Source organism: Podarcis liolepis (genome assembly GCF_965112155.1).
Source record: "Podarcis liolepis genome assembly, chromosome: 10".
Taxonomy (NCBI): Eukaryota; Metazoa; Chordata; class Lepidosauria; order Squamata; family Lacertidae; genus Podarcis; species Podarcis liolepis.
In genome coordinates this window covers 2412129-2438835 of record NC_139562.1, presented here as the reverse complement: position 1 = coordinate 2438835, position 26707 = coordinate 2412129, and the positions used below count along the sequence as shown (strand labels likewise).

General features: G+C 51.3%; 1 protein-coding gene across 8 annotated transcripts in view; it reads right to left on the bottom strand.

Moving 5' to 3' along the window:
* The window catches only part of SHANK3 (SH3 and multiple ankyrin repeat domains 3), a 443257-nt gene extending 417403 nt beyond the window's left edge, over positions 1–25854 (bottom strand). For 7 of the 8 annotated variants that reach the window (XR_014516107.1, XR_014516108.1, XM_083460911.1 and 4 more), the window contains exon 1: positions 12619–12740. The gene's annotated coding sequence lies outside the window, so the exon portion shown is untranslated. Of the gene's footprint in view, positions 1–12618; positions 12741–25744 lie in introns of those variants that run through there. The other variant, XM_083460914.1, reaches the window with a different exon arrangement.
* Between the last annotated feature and the right edge of the window lie 853 nt (positions 25855–26707).

Below are 26707 nucleotides of genomic sequence, written 5' to 3'. Positions count from 1 at the left end.
ATGGTTTCTTGTGGAAGCTCCAGGAGAAGAAAGGATGAATGGGTTTTATTCAATATTTTGTTCTTTGGTGCCTGGAGGAGCAGCCTTCATGAGAAGGACTGAGACTATGCTTGTAAGGCTACGTCTAGAGTTCCCAAGAAGGGTTGATTTCTGAAAAAGAATCTTGCCAGGGCTGGAAGCTGCTTGGAATTCCAATCTGAAAGCCGTGCCGGCTAATCCCTGTGACCTGTGGGTGGGCCCTGGCTATCCTGGAGGGAGGGAATGGCCATTGGCACATGGTCAGAAGCACTGCCATCGTTCATAATTAACCCTCCATGTACCTGGGCGGAGCCTTGGCATGGAAACGAGTTGCAGGTCTGAGCTTACAGAACCCCTGTTGGGCTCTGGCTCCAACTGTGATGGCCTGGGACTTGGGCTCGGACTCAGAACCAGAGGAGACTCAGTCTGCACCGGATCCTTTGCCTCAGGCATCATCTGAACCAAGTCTGGGGCCTGATCCTGAAGAGTCCCAGTCTGCACAGGTTCCCCTGGAACAAGCACCAGCTGGGCTGAGTCAGGGGCCTGATCCTGCCCTGGCTCCAGATGCAGGGATGACCTCGTTGCCTTCAGCTGGGCCATCACCTACAGCTGCTCCACTACCAGTTGGATCAGGAGAGACTGAGGCGGCCTCTGGGTCTAGTCACCCACCAACATCTCCCGAGCTGCAGAGACTCAGGTCTGAGAGAAGAGACCTGAGTACTCGCAGGAGGAGTGCTCGCCTTCGGGTGAAACAGCGGGGTGAGTCGCCGGCGGATCAGGACCGGCCGTTACCCCAACAAAGATAAAAGAAGAGTTTGGATTTGATATCCTGCTTTATCACTCCCCTTCAGGAGTCTCAAAGTGGCTCACAATCTCCTTTCCCTTCCTCCCCCACAACAAACACTCTGTGAGGTGAGTGAGGTTGAGAGACTTCAGAGAAGTGTGACTAGTCCAAGGTCACCCAGCAGCTGCATGTGGAGGAGCAGAGATGCGAATCCACTTCCCCAGATTACGAGTCTACTGTTCTTAACCAAGGCTGTTGCCCCAGGTTGCAGGAGCAACATTGCTGTATGCTAGATCCTGCCTGAGATCCTGTACCTGTCCTTGCCTCGTGCCTCGTGTCCTGCCTTGGCCCTGTGGGACTGACTCCCAGTGGAACCTTCGGATTCTGGACCAGTCCTGGACTGCGTTTCATGGGTTACCCCCAGGCCCAGGACACCAACTAAACCCCAGTCCTACCCTGGCATCTGATGCCAGGCTGCTTAATGCTGATGGGCACTTCCATTATGGGTGATATCCAGACCTTGAAGGGAGAACAGTCCTGCTTCTCTGTCTCTCACAGTCCTGTGGCCTCCACAGAGGCACCAAAAGCCCCTCTTCCCTTAAGCTCCACTTCCTCTCCCGCCTCCTTCTCCTCCTCCTCCCTTTAATGTATGACACTCAGCCAGCCACAGAGTAAATTCAAACTGAAATGCATCACGTCGGAGAACAAATGCTCACGTAAGAGAAAGCAATTGTTACACAGAGGGAAAGAGAAAGCGGAGAGAGAGAGAGAGAGAGAGATCTCCGCTCTGCCCTTGGCTCCCTCACGATGCGCCAACATAATTCTGTCCCGGTTTACAGATTTTGCAAGACTCTCGGCCTGAACTACCTGTCAATTCAGGTTTAGCCAAGTTTCTTAATTAGTTGCTTTTTTCAGCAAGCTAAGCAGGAGCTGTCTAATTTACACAAGTGACAAACATAACGGAATAATAAAGAAGAGCTTATATGCCTATTTCTCAGCCCGAAACCGTTAATAATGCCAAACTCCTCCATAACAAAGCTCCCACTTTTAGCAAAGAATTAGATTATCTGAGCAAATGCAACCCCTGAAATGTAAACATCGTGGTTTCGCTGGTCGCTTCTGCCTGTAACCGAGATGGGTGCATGTGTCGCTCGCGGTGGGTGGGATGGAGGGCACAACGAGAAGCCAGTTTTTCACCAGGTTTCAGAAGAGGAAGGAAAAAAGCCCTCTCACCGCTCCCCAGAAGATGCAAAGCAAAGATCCTCTTTGATTGCTGGTTGCATTTCCCTGAAACCAATAAATGCCATTGGGGAAGATGAGAGGCTGCCTCCCCCCCCAGTCTTTAAGATGCATTTTCCGCCCCCAAATCCGTCCCATCCCTGCCCCGAAGGATGCTGACCTATAATCCTCAGATCAGGCCATGGCAGTGTACAAGGAGACGATTGCCCATGAACCCAGTGCCCTCTTGGAGCAGTCCTGGGTCGAGGAGGCTGCTTGGCAGGGCAGAGCAGGTGAGATTTCAACAACAAGCCTCCTAACCCCTTGGGCCGAAGCTCAGCCTGGCTGGATACAGCTTCTGGCCTCCCTTAAACAATGCAGCCTGGGTCCAGCACTGGCTTGGCAGCAGCTTTTCCTGACATTCTTCAAGGCCCCCAGAGCATCTAAAAAAAGGTGGAGGATCCCGGGCAGGAAGCTGCAGCTGCCACTTCAATGGAATGAGAACAGCCATTCTTCCGGAGGAGGGGAGCCACCCATGGCTGGCGCCTCGAGGGCAGGGTCTTGCCAGCTCAGACGCGCTGTGCTCTCTTTCTCTCTCTCTCTGGGTTTCCACAATGTCCACCTTTTCTACAAAGCCTCCAGCAAAACCCCATCTCATCCCTGCCTGAGACACGCGAAGCTCAGAATGCACACCACCTCTTTCCGCCTCCCTCTTTAATTCCCCCTATATTGAACAATGACTGCAAGAAGAACAAACCGATCCATTCTGAAGGAAATCAGCCCTGAGTGCTCACTGGAAGGACAGATCCTGAAGCTGAGGCTCCAATACTTTGGCCACCTCATGAGAAGAGAAGACTTCCTGGAAAAGACCCTGATGTTGGGAAAGAGGGAGGGCACAAGGAGAAGGGGACGACAGAGGACGAGATGGTTGGATAGTGTCTTCGAAGCTACAAACATGAGTCTGACCAAACTGCGGGAGGCAGTGGAAGACAGGAGGGCCTGGCGTGCTCTGGTCCATGGAGTCACAAAGAGTCGGACACGACTAAATGACTAAACAACAACAACAACATATTGAACAATCTGACTGCCAGCCTCCCGGGGCAGCAGGGCCTTGTCTTCCGCAAAGCGCCACACTCATTGTGCACTCTGCCAATGAACTCAGCAGCACAAGCTGGCACAAAACGAGGCATCTTTGCCCTGCAAAAGGAAGACTCTGGAACAGGGGGCATGTGATGCTCTTCAGACCCAGAATAAGGAAGGGATAAAGGATGCATTTTCTCTCTCCCTCCAGTCTTTCCCTGCTCCAGGGCTGCCAACCCCAAGCCTGAGCAGATTCCGTAGGCCTTTTGTAAGTCCATGCAAGTACCTGGTAGCAAGCAAGCAGTGAGTGTTCGGTCCTTTCGAAATTGATGTCCTATGTTCTTGGTAGGGCGCCCCAGAGACAAGCCTGACCCGTGTATCCTGCACTAGGTGCAGCTTTCAAGCCATCTTCAAGGGCAGTCCCACAGAGACTGCATTACAGTAGCCCAGTATTATTACTATTATTACTACTACTACTACTTCTTATTTATACCCCGCCCATCTGGCTTGGTTTCTCCAGCCACTATGGGCAGCTCCCATCAGAATATTAAAAATGCAATAAGACATCAGTCATTAAAAACAACCCTAAAACAGGGCTGCCTTCAGATGTCTTCTAAAGCAGTGTTTCCCAACCTTTTTTGGGCAAAGGCACACTTGTTTGATGAAAAAAATCTCGAGGCACACCACCATTACAGCCCCGTGACGTCAGCGCGCAGCGTCACGCCGGGAGGGACACATGAAAGTTTAAGTTTCAATTTTTTCCCCTCCCCCTTGCCGGGGAACCTCCAAGCTTTGGGGGGGGGGGAGGAGGCAGCAAAGCGAGGCAGGAAGGAGAGCGCGGCTTGGCTGGGTGAGCTTTGGCAGGGGCAGGGAATGAGAGACGCGAGGGGGGCGCTGCGGACGGAGGCGCTGCCCGCCGAGCTCGCAGGCAGCCAGGCAGGCAGACGGCAAGAGCCCCGCGCTGGGCGGCCTCTCCTCGCCGTCGCCGCCCCGCCTCTCGCCGCCCGACTCGCCCGCCTCCCTCCAGGCAACATCTCGCGGCACACCAGGCAACATCTCGCGGCACACTAGTGTGCCACGGAACAGTGGTTGGGAAACACTGTTCTAAAGGTCAGGTAGTTGTTTATTTCCTTAACATCTGACGGGAGGATGTTCCACAGGCAGGGTGCCACTACCAAGAAGGCCCTCTGCCTGGTTCCCTGTAACTTAGCTTCTCGCAGTAAGGGAACCGCCAGAAGGCCCTCGATGCTGGACCTCAGTGTCCAGGCAGAACGATGGGGATGGAGACGCTCCTTCAGGTATACTGGGCCAAGGCCATTTAGGGCTTGAAAGGTCAGCAGCAACACTTTGAATTGTGCTCAGTATGCTCAGTACTGGGAGCCAATGTAGGTCTTTCAGGACCAGTGTTATATGGTCTTGGCGGCTGCTCCCAGTCACCAGTCTGGCTGCCTCATTATGGATTAGTTGTAGTTTCCGGGTCACCTTCAAAGGCAGCCCCACGTAGAGTGCATTGTAGTAGTCCAAGCAGGAGATAACTAGAGCATGCACCACTCTGGGGAGACAGTCCATGGGCAGATGGGGTCTCATCCTGCGTACCAGATGGAGCTGGCAGACAGCTGCCCTGGACACAGAATTGACCTGCACTTCCATAGACAGCTGTGAGTCCAGAATGACTCCCAGGCTGTGCACCTGGCCTTTTAGAGGCATAGTTGCCCCATTCAGGACCACAGGGTGGCTCTCCTGGTCTAGAAACAGAGCTAGCAAACCAGCTGGATCTGCCACAGAGGCCCTTCAGTTTCATGGCTCCAGAAGCACCCTCAGACTGTGCACCAGGTCCTTCAGAGGCAGGGCAGCCCCATCTAGAGGAGGCAACCTCCCCAATTCCCAGACCTGAGCACATCCACGCCCAGCGCCTCCATCTTGTCAGGATCCAGATTCAGCCCCGGCATCCAAGCATCAGCCCAAGACCTGCACAGCCTCACCGGACACATTTGGTAGAGAAATAAAACTGGGTATCTGCAGCATATTGGTGACCACCACCACCACTCTTCTTCCAGGTGCCTTGACTGCTCTCAATGGCATCAGATACCGTATTTTTTGCACCATAACACTTACTTTTTTCCTCCTAGAAAGTAAGGGGAAATGTCTGTTCGTGTTATGGAGCGAATGCCTACGGGTGGCGGGGGGATCTGCTGCAGTCGTGAGCAGAGGATCCATGGTTCCCCTTCCTTCCCTCCTCTGTGGCTCGTTTTGAAACAGCAAAGCGGGAGAAGAGCCGCTGAGTGGGGAGGAGAGAGGGACAGAGAGCCTGCTTGCTTTAAAGAAGCAAAGCGGGAGAGGAGAGGAGCCGCTTACACAAGTGTAAGCGGCTCCTGTCCGGTTGGCTCCTTTAAAGCAAGCAGGCTCTCTGTCCCTCTCTCCTCCCCACTCAGCTGGCTAAATAGCAGCAAAGTTTTTCAGCGAGCCGGGGAGGAGGGAGAGAAGCAGAGCCTGCTTGCTTCTCCTCTTATACCCCTCTTCTGCATTATTAACAGCATCCTTCTCCACACACCCCACGCGTGTTCCTTGTCCCTTGAGTGCTTTTCCTTCCCTCCCCACTTAAAACATGGTTACAAAGCATGGATCCACATGGATCCTCAGGATTTTTGCACTGGGTCACCCCAAATTCACCATCAGATCACATAGCATGTCCATGGCTACAGCTTGCACCAAAAAAATCAGGCACCCACTGTTGCCTGGGGCCACAGTGGTGCAAAAACGTGGTTACAAAGCATGGATCCACATGGATCATCAGGATTTTTGCATTAGGCTACTCCAAACTCACCGTCAGATCACATGTCTGTGGCCACAGCATGAACCACAAAAATCATACATCCACTATTTCGTTTAGAATATTTTTTTTTCTTGTTTTCCTCCTCTAAAAAAATATGTGCGTGTTATGGTCGGGTGCGTGTTATAGAGCGAAAAATACGGTAGATGCCACACAGTGCCAGGGACAGAATGCAACCTGTGGCAGCCCACAACCCAGAGGCCAAGGGATTGGGCTGCTGTCATCCTAAGCCAGTCTGGCAGCAGCCTTGCAGGGCGGAAACCCTGGCAAAGCAGCACTCAGAACTCCCCAAGCTGCAAATCTGCTCCAGAGGGATGCTAGAGCACCAATGGCGGTAAAGGCCTCAGCGTGATCAAGGGGGACCAGCTGGGTTACATTTCCTCCTGTCTCTCCCCCATTACAGGTCATCTGACAGGGCAGCCAAAGTTGATTCCATCCCTAATAATAATAATAATAATAATAATAATAATAATAATTTATTATTTATACCCCGCCCATCTGGCTGGGCTTCCCCAGCCACTCTGGGTGGCTTCCAAAAGAATATTAAAATACTATAATACATCAAACATTAAAAGCTTCCCTGAACAGGGCTGCCTTCAGATGTCTTCTAAAAGCCTGGTAGTTGTTGTTCTCTTTGACATCTGGTGGGAGGGTGTTCCACAGGGAGGGCGCCACTACCGAGAAGGCCCTCTGCCTGGTTCCCTGTAACTTGGCTTCTCACAGTGAGGGAACCGCCAGAAGGCCCTCATCACTGGACCTCAGTGTCCGGGTAGAACGGACCAGACCTGAACCCAGACTGGGATGGGTCTAGACAAACTGCTTCTCCCAAGAGTGCCCTACAATTTCACTAAAACAACAGCAACTGATAGTCGAGTAAATGCTGACAATATTGCCATATTTTTTAAGACTGGGCGCAGGCGGCGTTTTCCCTCCAGAGAAAAATGATGTTTCTCCCCTCCCACCCCTTTTGCCTTAAAATATGTTTTTCTCTGTGTTTCCCTGCATCCCTCCTCATGTCCAAAGAGTTAATTTTGCTTCGAGGCAATGCTACAAGGGAAGGTCGCCCCCACCGGCATTTCCATGCAGCTTGCTACCTTTTACAGGGGAGGGGGCAGAACATTTCTGCTCCCTTTATTCAGCTGTGCCTTTGGAACAGCCACGCGGCACACTGCTGGGCTTTTTATGGAAAGCCGCCCCCAGGATGGGAACGAGCAGAGAAAGAGAAGACCGAGGAGGGGGTGGGAAACAGGACTGAACAGAGAGTCCCCTTTGCCAGGCAGCTTGCAAAGGAAACTCTCCCCCAGGAGTGGGCACCAAGCGGAAGACGCTGGGCGTGAGCAAGGGCTACAATTACAGGTGGGGCAGGAGGCAGGAAGAGGATATGGGTGGAAAGTCACACACTCAGCACCCCACGGGGCTGCCAGCCTCTTACCAGTCTCGCATCTGCCCCAAGCGCTTTGCACGGCCACCGCAGACCCGTCGGTGGCGAACCCAGAGGGGGGGAATGAACAACAGCAACGTTTTCAATCTTTAATGACCTCCCCGAGCCTCCCCGCGAACCTTCCTTCTCCGATAACAGTGTCTCCCGTGGCGACCAGAGAAGCAGGCTAAGATTACGGGGCAAGTCCAGGGGATGCTTTCAGAAGTGACGGGCAGCGCCCGTGTACGCCTCTCCTGCATGGGTTGCAACTATGCAACTGGGAATCTTCAGAATGCGGTTGGTGACATAGCAGAGACACTCCAGGAAGGGGGCAGCGTGACCCTGGCGTGAGCCACCTCAGGCCATGCCACTTCATACAACCGCAGTCAGAAGTGGGCTTTTGGTTAAGTTCGTCCACCTACCAGTTGTTTTCTCTCTGACCACAACCCATGGACAGAGTGGGACCTCTTGAGCTGCCTGCAAGAGGAACAGGGTTTCTGAGCGCAGGGGCAGAATCCAGAATGCATTTGCATCATGGCCGTGATCACATAGGAACAAGTGTCGGCAGTGTGTGGGCCAGTTCAGGGATGGGTCCACCAGGAAAGGGTCTTTTTTAAAGCAGAGCTCTGTGTAGGGGCCTCTGCCCTACAGTGACTGAGCAGAACCCACAAGAAATCTCTCAAGCAGACCCAGATGGAAAATCATTGCCCCTCTCCATTTGCCCACAATTACACAAAGATTGATGTAGCCACTGGTCCATCCCTTGCAAAAGGGCCTGTAGGGCTTGTTTACAAAGCTATTGTACTACTAACCTTACTGTATGCTTGTGAAATGTGGACCACTTATAAACGCCATCTCCAACTCCTCAAAGATTCCATCAATGGTATCTCCAAAAAATCTTACACATCACTTGGGAGGACAGGCGAAGTAATGCCAGTGTACTGGAAGAAGCAAAGATCACCAGTGTTGAAGCAATGATTCTTCAACGTCAACTTCGCTGGACTGGTCATGTTGTGCGGATACCTGATTAGCGTCTTTCCAAGCAACTACTCTATTCCTTAAAAATGGAAAGCGTAAAGCTGGTGGTCAACAAAAGAGGTTTAAAGACTGTCTCAAGGCAAACAAAAAAAATAGTATAGACTTAGTATAGACTTTTAGAAGACATCTGAAGGCAGCCCTGTTTAGGGAAGCTTTTAATATTTGATGGACTATTGTATTTTAATATTTTGTTGGAAGCTGCCCAGAGTGGCTGGGGAAACCCAGCCAGATGGGCGGTGTATAAATAATAAATTATTAGTATTATTAGTATTAGTATTAGTATTAGTATTAGTATTAGTATTAGTATTAGTATTATTTAAGTACAGACAACTGGGAAACACAGGCCTGCGAGCGCTGCAGTTGGAGAACAGCCTTTACCAAAGGTGTCATGGACTTTGAAGATACTCAAACTCAGGACACAAGGGAGGAACGTGCTAAGAGGAAGGCACACTGGGCAAATCCACACCGTGATCAACTCCTGCCCGGAAACCAATGTCCCCACTTTGGAAGGACGTTTGGATCCGGAACTGGCCTCCACAGTCACTTACGGACTCACTGTTAAGACCGTGTTCATGGAAGACAATCTTCCTCAACTATGAGGGATCACCAAAGAAGTCAGCAAAGGTGCTGTGATCTTTTTGGATGCAACCTCATTTGTGTTGTGTGGATATGTAATAATAATAATATAATAATAATTTATTATTTGTACCCCGCCCATCTGGCTGGGTTTCCCCAGCCACTCTGGGCGACTTTCATAGAAACCAAAAAACACTAAAATATCATACATTAAAAACTTCCCTGAACAGGGCTGCCTTAAGATGTCTTCTGAATGTCAGGTAGTTGTTTATCGTTTTGACATCTGATGGGAGGGCGTTCCACAGGGCGGGCGCCACTACCAAAAAGGCCCTCTGCCTGGTTCCCTGTAGCTTTGCTTCTCGCAATGAGGGAACCGCCAGAAGGCCCTCAGAGCTGGACCTCATGTAGACCTGGATGAATCACTGGGGGAAGTAAAGGCCGACACACACTCCAAAGGGTGGTGAAAGTGACTGAAGAGCACACTTTGCATCTGAGGTCACCACCAAGAAAACTCATTCAAACTACTTTCCCCACACTTGGGGCTCATCCAGACTTCCACTTGTCCTGGGTTTTCCACAGAGTGATGTTTTCTCTGATTCAGGGCTAGAGAGTGTGCTTTTCCCAGGGAAAGTAGCGGGGCAAAAGGGAAAACCACTTGGACCCATGCTTTCTAGGCATGCGACAGTGTGGACGAACCCTAAGAATGCCAGACTGTAGCAAGGGGCGTACAGACATTTGGGTGCTTCCCACATGACGTGTCAGCAGGCTACAAGCAGACATGGGTGCAGGATGAGCAGTGAGCATCTCTGCTCGACTCTCCCTCCATCCCAGAACTCTGTCGGAGGCTGCAATGGGTAGCTGAGGGCTGGGTGGGCATGGTTTGGAGAAAATAGCTTCCTGGGTGAAATAGGACTTCCTGGTGACCAAGATTGGCCGGCATACCAGCAGCTCCCTGCCCCTGCTGCAACCCCTCAAAGTGCAAGCTGTTCTCACAGAACGCTCCCCCCCTCCATGCTATTCCTCTCATACGGGCCCTGCACCCAATGCGAGGCCGTTTTTCCTGTGATTCCCATTCCAGGAAGGGTCACTGGCTGGATGGGGCATTTCCAGTAAAGAAGGAAGAACCTGCTCTTGGAGCAACAAGAAAGTGACCTTTTGACTGCATGCTTATCGTACTCCTAAAGCAGGGGTCTGCAACCCGCGGCTCCGGAGCCGCATGAGGCTCTTTTACACCTTTGCCGCGGCTCCGGGGCGGATACTTGCGAGGGGAGGAGGCGCATTGTGCGCCCCGACACTCCCCACTGTGGCGGGCACTGTACTGGCTGTGACGTCGCATGGGGGCGGTGCATGCGTTAGTCACGCACCGTCCCGACGTCACCTTCCCGCCCGCTACATTGTAAGGGGCATGTACGCTGGTCACTGCATTGAAAGGGGGCATGTACGCTGGTCACTGTTTTGAAGGGGAGTGAAGAACACACACACACAAAAAGGTAACTTGTTAATTTAACGTTTATTTCTATGAGAAGGAGTAATTCTGAGGGGTCAAACAAAGAAATAATTTTAAAAAGTGACAAAAAAAGTTATTTTTATGACGAGTTTTGCGGCTCCCAGTTTTTTCCCCTTCAGAAACGGGTCCAAGTGGCTCTTTTTGTCTTAAAGGTTGTAGACCCCCGTCCTAAACCATGACCCTTAAAAGCAAACCAGCTAAGGCCCTTCCTGAAACTGGCTGAGCAGCCCATTTGTATTTTGCCAGGATGGTATTATTTGATTTTGAATTGATTTTAAAATGAATTGATTTTAGAATGCTGTGTTACTTTTATTGTTGTTAGCCGCTCTGAGCCCGGCTTTGGCTGGGGAGGGCGGGATATAAATAAAATTATTATTATTCTTTTATTATAGCAGCCGGAATGTGGGGTGCTGGCAGGTTGGGCTTGAAACCCTAACAGAGCCATGAAGCTCACCGGGTGACCGTGGGGCCAGTTGCACTTTCTTTGCCTAACCTAACTCACAAGGTTGTTGTGAAGACAAAATGGAGAGGGGAAGAACTATGCTCCCCACCTTCAGCTCCTTGAAGGAAAAGTGGGGTGTAAATGTGATAATAAGGGTGGTGGCAAATGTTAGATTTGTCTACTTCATTTGCAGGTCAGGATCTGGGCATCCTCCACCTAACTAAGGGGCGATGCTGGAACGAAAACAAGCCACACCTGCCAAAATGAAAGCACCACATCGTGCAAGGTGAACAGAACACACATTCCTAGGAGAACCATTGTTCAGTCCTTCTGCAATGCTGCCTGCCTGCCTGCCTTCCAGCTGAGCCCAGCCCAACCCCAAACCCCACAAAGCTCTCCTAAAACTTCCCACATCAGCCTTGATGAGTGCCAGCCTGCCAGCAGGGCTCAAGGTGGCTGGTCACGTCTGACAAGGGCATTTCCCAGAGGAGAGGCAAAGCGGCCTCCAGCTGCCGTCTGCTTCAACCTGCTTCCCACCGGTGTTTCACCCTTTCCCCGAGAATTTCTCTTGCCACAAGGAGGAGCGCAACAGTGCCAGATGCGGCGGACTACATTTCCCAGCATGCCACAGGCATTCTGAGTCCATCCTTCGTGCCCTAGACAGCCCTAAAACCAAGGTCAGCAGGGGCAAGAGAGGTTCTCTGTACAGTGCAAGTCACACCTGCTGTTCTATAGGCCTGTGACCCATACCTGCTAGTCCTTCATACAGATGTGGACCCAGAGAGAGGAGGGCATTAGTCCCCACCTCTAGGACTGTTCCAACACTCCCCTGTACCGAGACGAAATCTCACCCAACTCTTGCATTAAAATCCCCCAGGAGGATAATTTTATCTTCCTTAGGCTTCTCTCCCGCCCAGAAACCAATGTCCCCACTGTGGAAGGATATATGGATCCAGAATTGGCCTCCACAGTCACTTATGGACTCATTGTTAAAACCGTGTTTATGGAAGACAATCTTATTTGGCTACAAGGGATCGCAGAAGAAGAAGTACTTAGACGCGGATCCACTGGGCACAGAGAGGGTGTGCCAGTGTGCGATCGCACATTGATACTGCAACTCACACAGGCGCACAGCCTCCCACAAGCCCTTGCCACCCACATGCCGATTCTCTCACTAGGGCACGGAGCTGACCCCCTGCGCCCATATGTTGGCACAACCCTCGTTGCGCAGCCACAACACTTGAGTCATCCTAGCGCACGTCTCCCTCACTCTCACCTTGCCACACTTTCTCCAGTGCACTTCCAGCTGGCACACTAACGCAAAAGTACTTCCTACTTTTTGCACACTCCTGCTAACCCCGTGCATGTCCCCCTGGGCATCCTGTGCCAGGCACCCTCTCCCTGGCACACTCTTCCCCCTGCCTGCCCAGCTGCAACTGCCATCCCGGTGCAGAACACTCTGTGTCCACTCTCAGCAGTTCACATGCTGACCTGGGGTCTTCTGACTCTTCCATGCCCACCTTGCCTTCCTCCCCATCGCACGCCACTCACTTTCTTCTGGCGGTGAGTGAGTTGGCCCCATTCCGCCCTCTGCTTCTCCAGTGCCCACGCATGTCGCTTCCGCCTCTTTGCCAAGAGTTTGGCAGGTGCCCCCGCAGTGTGCCAAGGGGCTGTTTGGAGCCCTCCTGCCCGGAGGGACCCTTACCTTTGGAGGAGAGACCAGTGGCAGTTCTGGGGTGGGCTGTCAGGACCTGAGCAACCATAGCAGCGCTTGCTGGCTCCCTCGCTTGCTGGAGAGTAAGGGAAGGAGGGAGGGGACAGGGGGGCGGATGGAGTTGGGGGGAGAGAAAGAAAGAGAGAGAGGGAGGGGGAGAGAGTGTCTGGAGAGGAAAGAAACCAGAAAGATAAATTTTCTGCTGCGAACTCAGCCCCCTCGGCAGCCTGGGGAACAGAGTGTTAGTTTAAAGTGTTGTCATGGCAACGGGGGTATGTGTGATGGGGGGGGGGGGAGAGAGAGAGAAGCAGGAAAAGTTCAGAGCTGGCTGTTGGAAGCCTCTCCAGGCTGCAGACAAGCAGGGCCAAGCAAGAAGGCAGGCAGGCAAAGACGGAGGGATGGATCCCTGGGTGAAGAGAGACCAGGCCTTAGGGGAGGGGGCATTGCCCCTTTCCCGCTCCCCGCTGAAAGATTTGTCCCTGTCCCTCCTGCCTCTTGCAAGAGATTTCTGCTGGTCTCAGGCTCACCAGGAACTTACAGAGTCTGGCCTGGAAAGAACTGATGGTTGCTGTTGGAATCGGAAGGGATGGCACTTTGTGCATGCTCCGTGGAAGAATCTTCTGGATCAGGCCCGTGGCCCACCTTGTCCAGTATAGGCATCCTGGCTAAGAGCCCTCGACAGCCCTCTCCTCCTCCTCCTCCTCCTCCTCCATGAATTGGTCCAACCCTCTTTTAAAGCCATCCAAGTGGCTGGCCATCTCTGCCTCCTGTGGGAGGGAGTTCCACAGGTTAACTATTCATAACATCTGAAGGTTGCCAGGTTGGGTGAGGCGGGTCTCCAGCCCCTGGACACTGCTGGGCTTGCCTGAGTGTCAGCAGCAGCTGCAGAAAACGAGTCAGAGCATCAGAATCTGACATGCCAGGTGCCCTGCAAGCGTTCTAGTTTTTAGTGCAGTGTTTCTCAACCTGTGGGTCCCCAGCTGTTGTTGGACTACATCATTCCTAGCCAGCATGACCAGTGGTCAGGGATGATGGGAGTTGTAGTCCAACAACATCTGGGGACCCACAGGTTGAGAAACACTCTGTCTAGCGGGACTCAAGGGAGCTGTACTCCAAAACATCTGGTGGGCATCAGATTTGGGAGCAGCTGACCCAACACAACATGGTCTGTGCTGACTGGCCGTGGCTTCCCAGGAGTGTTGGGAAGAAGGGTTTCACAGGATTACAGAACTGGAAAGTTGGGAGGGGTCCCCCAGCGGTCATCTAGTCCAACCCCCTGCAGTGCAGGGTTTCCTGCTTCTTGATCCTTTTCACCGGATAGGTCTGTAACCTTCTGCAGAGACACTTGGCATCGTAGACTCAGGCATCGTAGATGGTGGCCTGTCACCTTACGAGGCAAGTCCAGCAGGGACCTTTTGCAGTGTGACTGGCGGTGAGGCTAGGGTTACTAGATGTCCCCGGTTCCCAGAGACAGTCCCCGGATTTGCAAATCTGTCCCTGGAATGTCCCCAGATTTGCAAATCTGTCTCTGGGAAACGTGGCAGCGGCAGCCTCAGCAGCCCAGAGCCAGCCTGGTAGCGCAGTTGGCTCTGGCTGGCTTCAGGAGCTGCTCGCTGCTGTGGCACCCACCATTTTCCCTCACCCATATGATGTGTCTTGTTCACTTTACTGGGGACGTCCGGTGGCACAGATCTCCTGTCCCCTCCCCCCTTTGTTTAGACTGATCGGGGGAGGCTTGGGAGTTGCGGGCAGGCGGCCGTTGCCCAGTTTTCAAAAACTCTGCGCATTTATGTTTCACAGGGTGCAAAAGAAGGGCTTTGCACCTTTATACAATATGCATGTGTGCTTGGGCCCAGGGTCTGTTGCCTCACCATCCCCACTACTGACTCCCTGTTGCTTCTCAGCTTCAAAAAGTGTCCCCGGATTCATTGAAAAAAATCTGGTAACCATAAGTGAAGCACTCCTGCTCATGCTAAAATATCGCTGTCCAAAGACCAGCCTGCCTTTATGCTTTTGTTGGGATTCCCGCATTTCAGGGAGGGGGATTTGAACTAAATGACCCCTGGGTCCCTCCCACAGCTCTACAATTCTATGGCTCTATGAATGCTGAGCCTTCAAATGCAGTTTCAGGGTGGTCTCAAGCCTTCCCACAGCCGCCACTGTGAAAGCTAGCAGGTGGCGAAAGGAGGCAAAAGAGGAAAGAAGGGCATTTGGGGGTGCCAGAGAGTATGTGGGGTTTTCCATGGAAGAGACACACAGAAGAGTGACTAGTGGGGTGCCACAGGGTTCTGTCTTGGGCCCGGTCTTATTCAACATCTTTATCAATGACTTGGATGATGGACTCAGGGGCATCCTGATCAAATTTGCAGATGACACCAAACTGGGAGGGGTGGCTAACACCCCAGAGGACAGGATCACCCTTCAAAACGACCGTGACAGATTAGAGAACTGGGCCAAAACAAACAAGATGAATTTTAACAGGGAGAAATGTAAAGTATTGCACTTGGGCAAAAAAAATGAGAAGCACAAATACAAGATGGGTGACACCTGGCTTCAGAGCAGTACATGTGAAAAGGATCTAGGAGTCTTGGTTGACCACAAACTTGACATGAGCCAACAGTGTGACGCAGCAGCTAAAAAAGCCAATGCAATTCTGGGCCTCATCAATAGGAGTATAGCATCTAGATCAAGGGAAGTAATAGTGCCACTGTATTCTGCTCTGGTCAGACCTCACCTGGAGTACTGTGTCCAGTTCTGGGCACCACAATTCAAGAAGGACACTGACAAACTGGAACGTGTCCAGAGGAGGGCAACCAAAATGATGGTGTTTCCTGCTTGGCAAGGGGTTGGACTCGATGGCCCTTGTGGTCTCTTCCAACTCTATGATTCTATGATTCTATGATTCTACGCAAAGACCCGTTTATCCAAAGGCTGCCTGGCTCAGCTGAGCACCGGGACTTCCCAGGCACTCCCTGGAGCCTATTTCAAGCACTCTGTGACATCGAAACTTTCCGAGAAAAGGAAAGGGAGAGCGGAGACCCTCCGGAAGCTGAGTCAGAGTCAGGGACGCCATTCCCCCGCCCAAAGCCTTCCTGCCCATGAGCAACGGCTGGTTGCAAAGACGGCTCCAGGTCTGGGGAAGATGGGGGTTTGGGCAAGATCCTGTCACGGTCTGTCCCAGCGCCGGATTTACGTATAAGCTAAGCAAGCTATACCTTAGGGCCCCACTCTCTTGGGGGCCTCAGAAAAATTTAAAGGGAAAAAACCCCTGGATGTACATTTCCAAAATATAAGATAAAAAACAAATAAAATAAAACCCACATACAGAAACAGTGTTTTGTGTTTTGTGGGCTCCTATTTGTTATGTGCAGACAGCTTTAGATCAGGGGTCAGCAAACCTTCAGCAGGGGGTTGGTCCACTGTCCCTCAGACCTTGGGGGGGGTGGACTATATTTTTTGGGGGGGTGAACAAATTCCTATGCCCCACAATAACCCACAAATAAAAGGACACATTCTACTCATGTAAAAACACCAGGCAGGCCCCACAAATAACCCAGAGGTGCATTTTAAATAAAAGGACACATTCTACTCATGTAAAAACGCCAGGCAGACCCCACAAAAAACCCAGAGGTGCATTTTAAATAAAAGGACACATTCTACTCATGTAAAAACAGGATGGTTTCCAGACCATCCGTGGGCCAGATTGAGAAGATGAATGGACCGCATCTGGCCCCTGGGCCTTAGGTTGCCTACCCATGCTTTAGATCCTTATTAGGTCCATAAATGACCATATATAGCATATATTCAACACACAAAAACAGTGACAATTTTTTGTTGACAAAGGACAGCTGGACATATCAAGGACCCCATTGCCTTCAGGAGCTGAGGGCTTCATCAAACCGAAATCCGGCCCTGGTCAGCCCCTTTGCTGCCTGTCACCACCATCTCTTTGGCCCCAATCCACTCTCCAGGGAGGGCACAGCAAGCGGTATCTGCAACTCCTTCCGCTGCCCCTTTGCTTACAGGGGGCAGGCTGACAGGCAGGGGAAATGGGTCCTGGGGGGCTTGAGCTGTGGTGGGGGCCTTGGCAACTGCCTGAGGTTGCCAAACCCTGGCGCTGACCCTGACTGACCAGCCCCTTTCCAAACCCAATTCATCATGGCTAAGCCAAAAGCGACTCTGGGATGAAACAACTGTTCTTGCCTTTTGGGCTCATGGACACTTCCATTTGTCTCCAAATTTCCAGGCAGGGGTCAGGGAAGTTCTCTCCCACACCCCACTTTTCCAGGGAAAACCCGCAAATTACTGCTGAATCAGAACAAATGTCCATTGGGTTTTCTGCAGAGAGCTTCCCCAGGGAAAGCAGCCAGGATGAAAGAAAACCTCTTGATCCCATTGCCAAGAAATCACAGGTCAAATGGAAGTGTGTACGAGCCCATTGTTGTGGGTTTGTGGGGCTAGTCTACATGATGACCAAGTCCCTTCTATTTCCTGGGGTCCTGGATCCAGCAAGGCTTAACATCGAATGCAGGATTCATTCTAAGCAGAGCTTGGGAGGGCATCTGTCAGGGATGCTTTGGCTGAGATTTCTGTATGGAAGGGGTTGGACTAGATGACTCTTGGGTTCCCAACTCTGCAACTCTATGATTCCATTATTCCATTGTTGCACTAGTCAGGCAAGTTTCTCTCTGAGATAATGTGCTGGCCCCGGGGGTAACCCGAGCAACATGGTCCAGGTCTGGTCCCGAATCCAAGGGTTCCGCGAGGAGTCAGTCTGACAGGGCCAAGGCAGGAAACCAGGCAAGGCCAGGCACAGGATCTCAGGGAGATTCTGGCAAACAGCAGTGTTGCTCCCGCAACCTGTGGCGGGGTCCAGCAGCCTTTTATCTTTGTCGGGGTAACGGCCGGTCCTGATCCCCCGGGTGACTCACCTCCCTGTCTTGCCAGAAGGTGAGCACTCCTCCTGCGAGTACTCAGGTCTCTCCTTCTCTCAGACCCCAGTCTCTGCAGCTCAGGAGACATCAGTGGGTTACTAGACCCAGGGGCCACCTCAGCCTCCCCTGACCCAACCAGTAGTGGAGCAGCTGTAAGTGATGGCCCAGCTGGAGGCAACGAGGTCATCCCTGCATCTGGAGCCAGGGCAGGATCAGCCCCCTGACTCGGCTCAGCTGGTGCTTGGTGCAGGGGAACCTGTGCAGACTGGGGCTCTTCAGAATCAGGCCCCAGACTTGGTTCAGATGATGCCTGAGGCAAAGGATCCGGTGCAGACTGAGACTCCTCTGGCTCCGAGTCTAGCCTGAGACCCAGGCCATCACAGATAATGGCTAAGAAAGGGAGGCTGGAGGAAGAGCCCTGATGTGGTCAGAGGTTGCTGAGATTGTTTTAGGGCTCATTCAGACTTGCCCTGCAGCTTTCCCCTGGGGAAAACATCATTTTTAAAAGTGGAAGCTGTACATGAATTTAACAGGCCTGAATGAATCATATAACTGTAGAGCTGGAAGGGAACCCCGAGGTCATCCAGCCCCCTGCAATGCAGAATTGACTTAAACCAAGACAATCATCACCTCCGAATGCAGCCTTCCCCCCAACCCATTGCCTCCCGATTTTGGACTACAACTCCCATCAGCTCGGAAGACACAAGATCTACCCACCCTGGAAGAATGGCAGATGAAGGTGATGGACTATATGGAACTGGCAGAAATGATTGGCAGAATCCGAGACCAGGGAGAAGAGTCGGTGGAAGAAGATTGGAAAAAGTTCAAAGATTATTTACAGAAATACTGTAAAATTAATGAATGTTAGAATGATGTTGGATAGAAACTAAGTGGTCTTTTGCTGTAATGCTATAAGGGAATATGAGAAAGTGGTTATTAATAGGTTAAAAATTAATGTTATAATATTTAAAAATTGAATGAAGAGGGGAGGGATTTGCTGAATTAACAATTTGAACTGGAATACAGAAAAGGGAGGCGTGAGGAGGTCCGGGAAATAAGCAAATGAAAAATATGTGATGGAAAGACTGAATTGTTTTTTAACTATTATTATTATTATTATTATTTTATTTTTTATTTTTCTTTTGTAATTTTTTGAAAATCTTAATATCTTATATAAAAAAAATACAACTCCCATCAGCTCCAGGGATCTTGATGATTACAGCCTGCAAATCCCCAGAGCTCTCACAACATCAACCTGCCGCCTGTGTTCAAGGGGGCATCGCCTTCTGAAACAGCACAGAAGTCTCCAGGGTGCTGCTCTTTCCCAAGCTAACAGAGCTTGCAAATTAAATGAGCAAAATGATCCATTTGGATGGCGGTACCTTAAGAGCATTATGCTTAACCATCCCAATTTACCGGGGATATATCACTAGTTTCCTGGCCTCTGGCCCTGCTAAACTACTCATCCTGTTTTTGCCTTTGGAGAACGTCTTGTTAAATTTCCATTAGAAATGGTTACTTGAGCTCCTCCTCCTTGGGGTACAACTGCCTCCCTGGGGGGTCTGCCTCAGGGGGAGGGGGTCTTCAGAAGGCCCCCTTGTCCAGGCTTCTGCTCCATGTAGGAAGTCCAGAGCATCTCCAGCAGAGGCTTGAAGACCTCCAACAATGGAGAGAGCCCATCCGCTCATCCCTCCAGCTCACTGATGCCTTGGATTAAATGCTCTTAAATATCATTTTAATAAATATCATTTAAAAAAATAATAAAAAAATGCTCTTAGGTTCCCCGCAGACTGCCATTTGCAGTAAAAAGCAGGTTTTTGAAGGCAACAATTTAAGGCACTCAGACAGGGTGCTTTAAAGTGCTGACCTGTGCCTAGGAACGTGGCACAACAGGACGTCCGGACGAGCCCTAAGACAGTTCTCCTGTTGCTAAACCGAGATCAGCCTCCCTGTAACTCAGACCCATTTAATTTAGCACTACCCTCTTGATTTGCAGAGAAGAAATATTTCCCCCATTCTATGCGAGAGAGCCCTTCAGGCATTCGAAGAGTGCTTTAAAAGAGGATTAGACAAATTCATGGAGGGTAAGGCTATCAATGGCTACTAACCTTGATGGATTTCTTCTGCCTCCACAGTCGGAGGCAGCAGTGCTTCTGAATGCCAGCTGCTGGACACTACTCTTGGGCTTGGGTCCTGGCCATGGGATTCTGATTGGGGCAGATGCTTGACCGCTGAGCAGACAGATTGCCAGACAGTGAGACCTGTTCAAAGGGGGAATGGGGGAAGTAGGCTGAACCTACTTGCATGGGCTCCTCTTCCAACCTCACTGCAGCGCTGGACTCCAGGAACTCCCTTGATCAGTGCTCGGAATCGCTCTCAGACAGGCGCGTGTCATTGTTAATACACAACATGATAAAGTCTGTCAGGGCTGCTGGGGGAGGGGGTCACCTGTGCCAGTTCATCCTTAATGTGGGGATGAAGTTCCTGGTAGAAGTGGAACCGACAGGTAGCTTCATTCCACAGGGTGTCTGCAACCCACTGACGAAACTCTGCGGTGTACAGTGGTACCTCGGGTTAAGTACTTAATTTGTTCTGGAGGTCCGTTCTTAACCTGAAATTGTTCTGAACCTGAAGAACACGATTTCTGTTCTCATCCTGAAGCAAAGTTCTTAACCTGAAGCACTATTTCTGGGTTAGCAGAGTCTGTAACCTGAAGCGTATGTCACCTGAAGTGTATGTAACCCGAGGTACCACTGTACTTGGTAACCAGGCAAGCCCCTGCCCGAGGTTCTGCAGGGCCATCTGGGCGTGGTTCGGCTCCCTGAACATGCCCTCCGGGGCAGCAATGAATCATAGAGTTGGAAGAGACCACAAGGGCCATTGAGTCCAACCCCCTGCCAAGCAGGAAACACCATCAGAGCACTCCTGACATATGGTTGTCAAGCCTCTGCTTAAAGACCTCCAAAGCAGGAGACTCCACCACACTCCTTGGCAGCAAATTCCACTGTCGAACAGCTCTTACTGTCAGGAAGTTCTTCCTAATGTTTAGGTGGAATCTTCTTTCTTGTAGTTTGGATCCATTGCTCCATGTCCGCTTCTCTGGAGCAGCAGAAAACAACCTTTCTCCCTCCTCTATGTGACATCCTTTTATATATTTGAACATGGCTATCATATCACCCCTTAACCTCCTCTTCTGAAGACGTCCAAATTCTCCAGCAGAGGGTCGTCGGCCTCAAGGTACGGAGTGACCCAAGAAAGTGCTGGGCCCACGAGTAGGCTGACCATAAGGCACTCCCGGCTCTGTGGGGTGGGAAGGTCTGCTGCACAAGTGGCAAACATCAGCCGACACTGGCTTACAAAGCCTCGAAGGGCCCCTCTCTCCCCCATGAACCACTCCGGCGATGGGACGGGGGGAGCATGTTGGACTGGGGCCACAGCAGGGGCCGCTCAAAGTGCTTGAACTTCCCCCTGGAGCATAGCTACCTGCGCATGGAGGTTCCGCAGTGGTGAGATCTATAGGCCGGGCTCCGTCCATCTTGCTCCCTGGCCGGGATGTAGGTTGACCACAGCAAACTGTCACGGTCCAGTTTACAGGCAGTTGAAGTCCTGGCAGAGGACGGTGGGACCGGGGGCGAGATGGAAGGATAGGAGCAGGAACAAGAGTCAGGAAGCCAGGAGTCAAAAGTCAAGGGTCAGAGAGCTGGGAGTCAAGAAGCCAAGGGTCCGAGGATCAGGAAGCAAGGAGTCAAAAAGCCAAAGGCAGCAAGGCAGGAAGCATGTTGCTGTGACAATGAGCCAAAGGGAAATGCTGACCTTATATCCCTTCCCGGCTCTTGCCACCAGGTGCTGTGAGTTACCAATCAACCTCACCTGTGCGGCCGCACCTTGCCTCTCCAGAGCAAACTTAGGGAGCCCATGAGCAGAGCAGACTGGCCTCAGAGGCATGGGGTCGCCATGCAGTTTGCACAGCTAAACACTGTTCAACAGCAAGCTTTCCAATCCTTTTTAATTTTATTTTAATTTTTGAATCCCCTTTGAAAGCTAGGGGCCTGGCATCATTAAAACCCTCCCGAACCTGACAAGGAAATCAGAAAATCTCTCAGAAGCCAGCATGGACACCCAAGGCTTTTCATAGAATTGCAGAGTTGGAAGGGACCCCAAGAATCACCTAGTCTCGCTGCAAGGCAGGAATATGCAGCTGTCCCGTACGGGGAATTGAACCTGCAGCACCATGCTCTAACCAACTGAACTATCCGGGTGGCACTGATATGATGCCTAAACAACAACAACAACAACAACAACAACAACAACAATTTATTATTTATACCCCGCCCATCTGGCTGGGTTTCCCCAGCCACTCTGGGCGGCTTCCAAAAGAATATTAAAATACTGTGATACATCAAACATTAAAAGCTTCCCTAAACAGGGCTGCCTTCAGATGTCTTCTAAAAGTCTGGTAGTTGTTGTTCTCTTTGACATCTGGTGGGAGGGCGTTCCACAGGGCAGGTGCCACTACCAAGAAGGCCCTATGCCTAGTTCCCTGTAACCTCACTTCTCGCAGTGAGGGAACCACCAGAAGGCCCTCGGTGCTGGACCTCAGTGTCTGGGTAGAACGATGGGGGTGGAGACGCTCCTTCAGGTATACTGGACCGAGGCCGTTTAGGGCTTTAAAGGTCAGCACCAACACTTTGAATTGTGCTCGGAAACGTACTGGGAGCCAATGTAGGTCTTTCAAGACCGGTGTTATATCGTCTTGGCGGCCGCCCCCAGTCACCAGTCTGGCTGCTGCATTCTGGATTAATTGTAGTTTCCGGGTCACCTTCAAAGGTAGCCCCACGTAGAGCGCATTGCAGTAGTCCAAGCGGGAGATAACCAGAGCATGCACCACTCTGGCGAGGCAGTCCGCGGGCAGATAGGGTCTCAGCCTATGTACCAGATGGAGCTGGTACACAGCTGCCCTGGACACGGATTTAACCTGTGCCTCCATGGACAGCTGTGAGTCCAAAATGGCTCCCAGGCTGCGCACCTGGTCCTTCAGGGGCACAGTTACCCCATTCAGGACCAGGGAATCCTCCACACCTGCCCGCCTCCTGTCCCCCAGAAATAGTACTTCTGTCTTGTCAGGATTCAATCTCAATCTGTTTGCCGCCATCCATCCTCCAACCGCCTCCAGACACTCACAATCTGCAAGGAAGCCCAATCGACCATCCTCCAAAAGTCTCTTGACAAGGGTCAACCCTTCTGGATCTGCACACCATTGTTTTGTGTTCCTTAGGCAGTTGCGTCGACCAGCAAATTGACACAACGTACAGAGAATAAGGACCAAAAGCGTATCCTGCAATCTCTCTCTCTCTCTCTCTCTCTCTCTCTCTCTCTCTCTCTCACACACACACACACACACACACACACACACACTTTCTCCCACACAGAGTAAACCGAGAACCTCGGTCAGCCGCGAAAAGCCTTTGGGAGCACAGAAGTAATTCATAAGAGGAGATCTGGGCCCCAGCAAACACCACGTGAAAAGGTTACGGCTGCTTCTGGCAAGGCGTGCGACAACAAAAGTCATTTCCAGCGCGTGTTATTTTACTTGGCTCTTTGAGAACAATATTTGCTGAGTCTCCCTGCAGAATACCCAAACCTCTTGCTGTTTGGCTTCACTTCAATTGGACTTAAATGCTGCATGCAAAGAGTACAGACCTTGCGCTGAACCCAGCCACGGTTCTGGAAATGGAGTCTCCACAGACCTAACGATGCACAGCAAGGAATTTACGTGAAGCTCTTGTTGGTACAAGGGCAGTGAACCAACAGATGAGCAAGCCAGCTTTCCCAACCTGGTGCCCTCCAGATGGTGTTGGATTGTAACCCGGCCACAGTTGGCACAACCCATGGTCAAGGGAGGCGGAAGCTGTAGTATGGCAACACCCAGAGGGCATCAATTGAGCAAGGCAGAGTTAATCATCTGCCTTTTAGCCAGTTAACTCAATAATCTTAAAAAAATAGTTGCCTGTTATCCAAAGCTCATTGCACCTGTCTTTTGGCAGCTGTTGAAGGAAGGGAAAAGTAATTTTCAGGTTAAGTAATAAAAGCGAACTCTAATTAGAAGGGGGAGGCCACTTTTAACATTGATTTCATCACACCTTCTTGTTGCACCAACACGTAAGATTAATGTCATTCAATTACCTTCTTCTGTCATTGTTAAGACCAAAAGCAAAGATGCGTCTTTAAGCTGGGTGCATCAAAAACAAATCAAGTGTCCTCGCAGAACTGTAGAGTTGGAAGGGGGTCACCAGGGGTCATCTAGGGAACCCCCTGCAATGCAGAAATATGTCATCCAACGTGGGGCTCAAACCCACAAGCCTGGTGTCAGGTGTGCGTGTAGGAGCCAGGTCCTGTGACCAAGGGGCCTTCCTAAGTTTGTTCTGAAGAGGCAATGCGCGGCCGCACAGGCGAGGCCGATTGGTAACTCACAGCACCTGGTGGCAAGAGCCGTGAAGGGATATAAGGTAAGCATTTCCCTTTGGTTCTTTGCCACAGCAACACACTTCCTGCCTTGCTGCATCTGACTCCTTGCTTCTTGACTCCCTGCTTCTTGATCCTCGGACCCTTGACTTCATGACTCCTGGCTTCTGGACTCCCATTCCTGCTCCCACCCCGCCATCTTGCCCCTGGCCCTGACATCCCCTGCCAGGACTTTGATTGCCCATGAACCAGACAGAGACACCTGGGATTAAGATTCTCGTGCTCTACTGACTGAGCGACAACAAAACAGAAGCTTCTCCAGGGGCAGCAGCAGCCGGGGTGAGCACGGTGCTTGTGGGGGTGCCGCCCATGGGATTCTGCCACCTGATGCGGCTGCCTCAGTCCATCTCATGGACCGGCCGGCCCTGCCATAAACCCACAGGAAGCAAACTGCTGAGGGTCACCACATATGTGGAAGGCAGTTGCTCCATTGCTCACCTCGAAGCCCAGGGTCAAGAGGTTTGGCCCAACAGAAAGAACTCGGGGTTTTTTGGAAAAGTACTTTTGAACATTTTTCCCCCAGTTCATTATGGATTATTTCCCAATACTCTTTTACAAGTCCGGTAAAGAGGTAAAAGTAAAGGACCCCTGGACGGTTAAGTCCAGTCAAAGGCAACTATGGGGTTGCGGCTCTCATCTTACTTTCAGGCTGAGGGAACCAGTGTTTGTCCACAGTTTTCCGGGTCATGCAGCCAGCATGACTAAACCGCTTCTGGCGCAATGGAAAACCGTGACAGAAACTAGAGTGCACAGAAACGCCATTTACCTTCCCGCCGCAGCAGTGCCTATTTATCTACTTGCACTGGCGTGCTTTTGAACTGCTAGTTGGCAGGAGCTGGGACACAGCAACGAGAGCTCACCCTGTTGCGGGGATCTGTCTCAAGGCGAATCTAACACAATGTAATATAAACACCGACAACTGGGAAACACTGGCCTGCAAGCGCTCCGGTTGGAGAACAGCCTTTACCAAAGGTGTCATGGGCTTTGAAGACACTCGAACTCAGGACGCAAGGGAGAAACGTGCTAAGAGGAAGGCACGCTTGGCAAATCCACACCGTGATCAACTCCCGCCCGGGAACCTCTGTCCCCACTGTGGGACTGGCCTCAATAATTACTTACATACTCACTGTTAAAACCGTGTTCATGGAAGACAATGTTACTCGGCTACGAGTGATCGCAGAAGAAGAAGAAGAAGCCACCCATGTCCCTTTTACAAGTCCACCACATGTGAAAGAACGTTCCCTCTACCTCATTGCTTCAAAACCTCATTGCATTAAAAGGCCTACGTTTTGCAACCTTTCCTTACAAGGGAATAGCTGCTCCATCCTCTTGGTCAATTTCCCTGACCTTCTCTAGATGTCTCCCATCTCTACAGTATCCTTCAACAAATGAGACAACCAGAACCGTATTCCAAGCATGCTCGCTCCATGGATTTGTACAGTAGCATTACAATCTTGGCAGTTTCGCTTCCTGCCCCGCAGCCCCAATATTTTTTATCTGGCGCTTGCCATTTGCAGTGATCTTTCCCTAGAGAAAACAAGGGAAGCTGCACGGCTCCGGGTCCAATAAGCCCAGCACTACAGCAGCCTTAGAAGGACCCCCCCCCCAGTCCCCCCATCCTTGCCACCACCTCCAAGTCCCACAAAGGCCCCGTCCCTTACCTTGCAGAGGCTCACACTCCGAGTCCAGCTTCCCTCTGGACTCAGGATGGACTCAGAGATGAGAGGTGCAGCTCCTGACTCAGCCCCCTTCCTTCCTTCCTTCCTCCAGCCCGCCTGCCTCCCTGCCAGGGAAATGAAAATAAAAAAGGCCCACACCAGACTCTTAGGCACACCCCACTTCCCTCTTCCCCGTTCCAGCCACGTTTTGTGCCATATTTGCCTACCTGCAACGATTGGCTTCTGCCTTACTTTAAATGTTGTGAGGATCCTATGACCTTTTAAAATGTGGGGGGTTTAGGGGAGGTGGGGGGTTATTGGGTTGTTGTTTTTATTTCAATTACATATTTTGCGGTTTGATGTTTTATTCTATTCTGTGAACTGCCCTGAGACCTCCAGGTATAGGGCAGCATATACTGGTAAAGGAGGAGGAGGAGGAGGAGGAGGAGGAGGAGGAGGAGGAGGAGGAGGAGGAGGAGGAGGAGAAGGAGAAGGAGAAGGAGAAGGAGAAGGAGAAGGAGAAGGAGAAGGAGAAGGAGAAGGAGAAGGAGAAGGAGAAGGAGAAGGAGAAGGAGAAGGAGAAGGAGAAGGAGAAGGAGAAGGAGAAGGAGAAGGAGAAGGAGAAGGAGAAGGAGAAGGAGAAGGAGAAGGAGAAGGAGAAGGAGAAGGAGAAGGAGAAGGAGAAGGAGAAGGAGAAGGAGAAGGAGAAGGAGAAGGAGAAGGAGAAGGAGAAGGAGAAGGAGAAGGAGAAGGAGAAGGAGAAGAAGACTGGAGAGTCAACCTGCTGACCACGCCTCAGGCAAATGGGGCACAATGATCAAGGAAAAGCTCAGCTCCACAACTGGGAGTATGTGGCAGTTGTGTACATGTTTTTGTACAATTTATCCTGGTTTTGCTGGTCAAGGGGGCGGGGCAGAACACTGAAGCTCCACCCATAACCCCTGAGAATCCTGCTCCACCACCCCA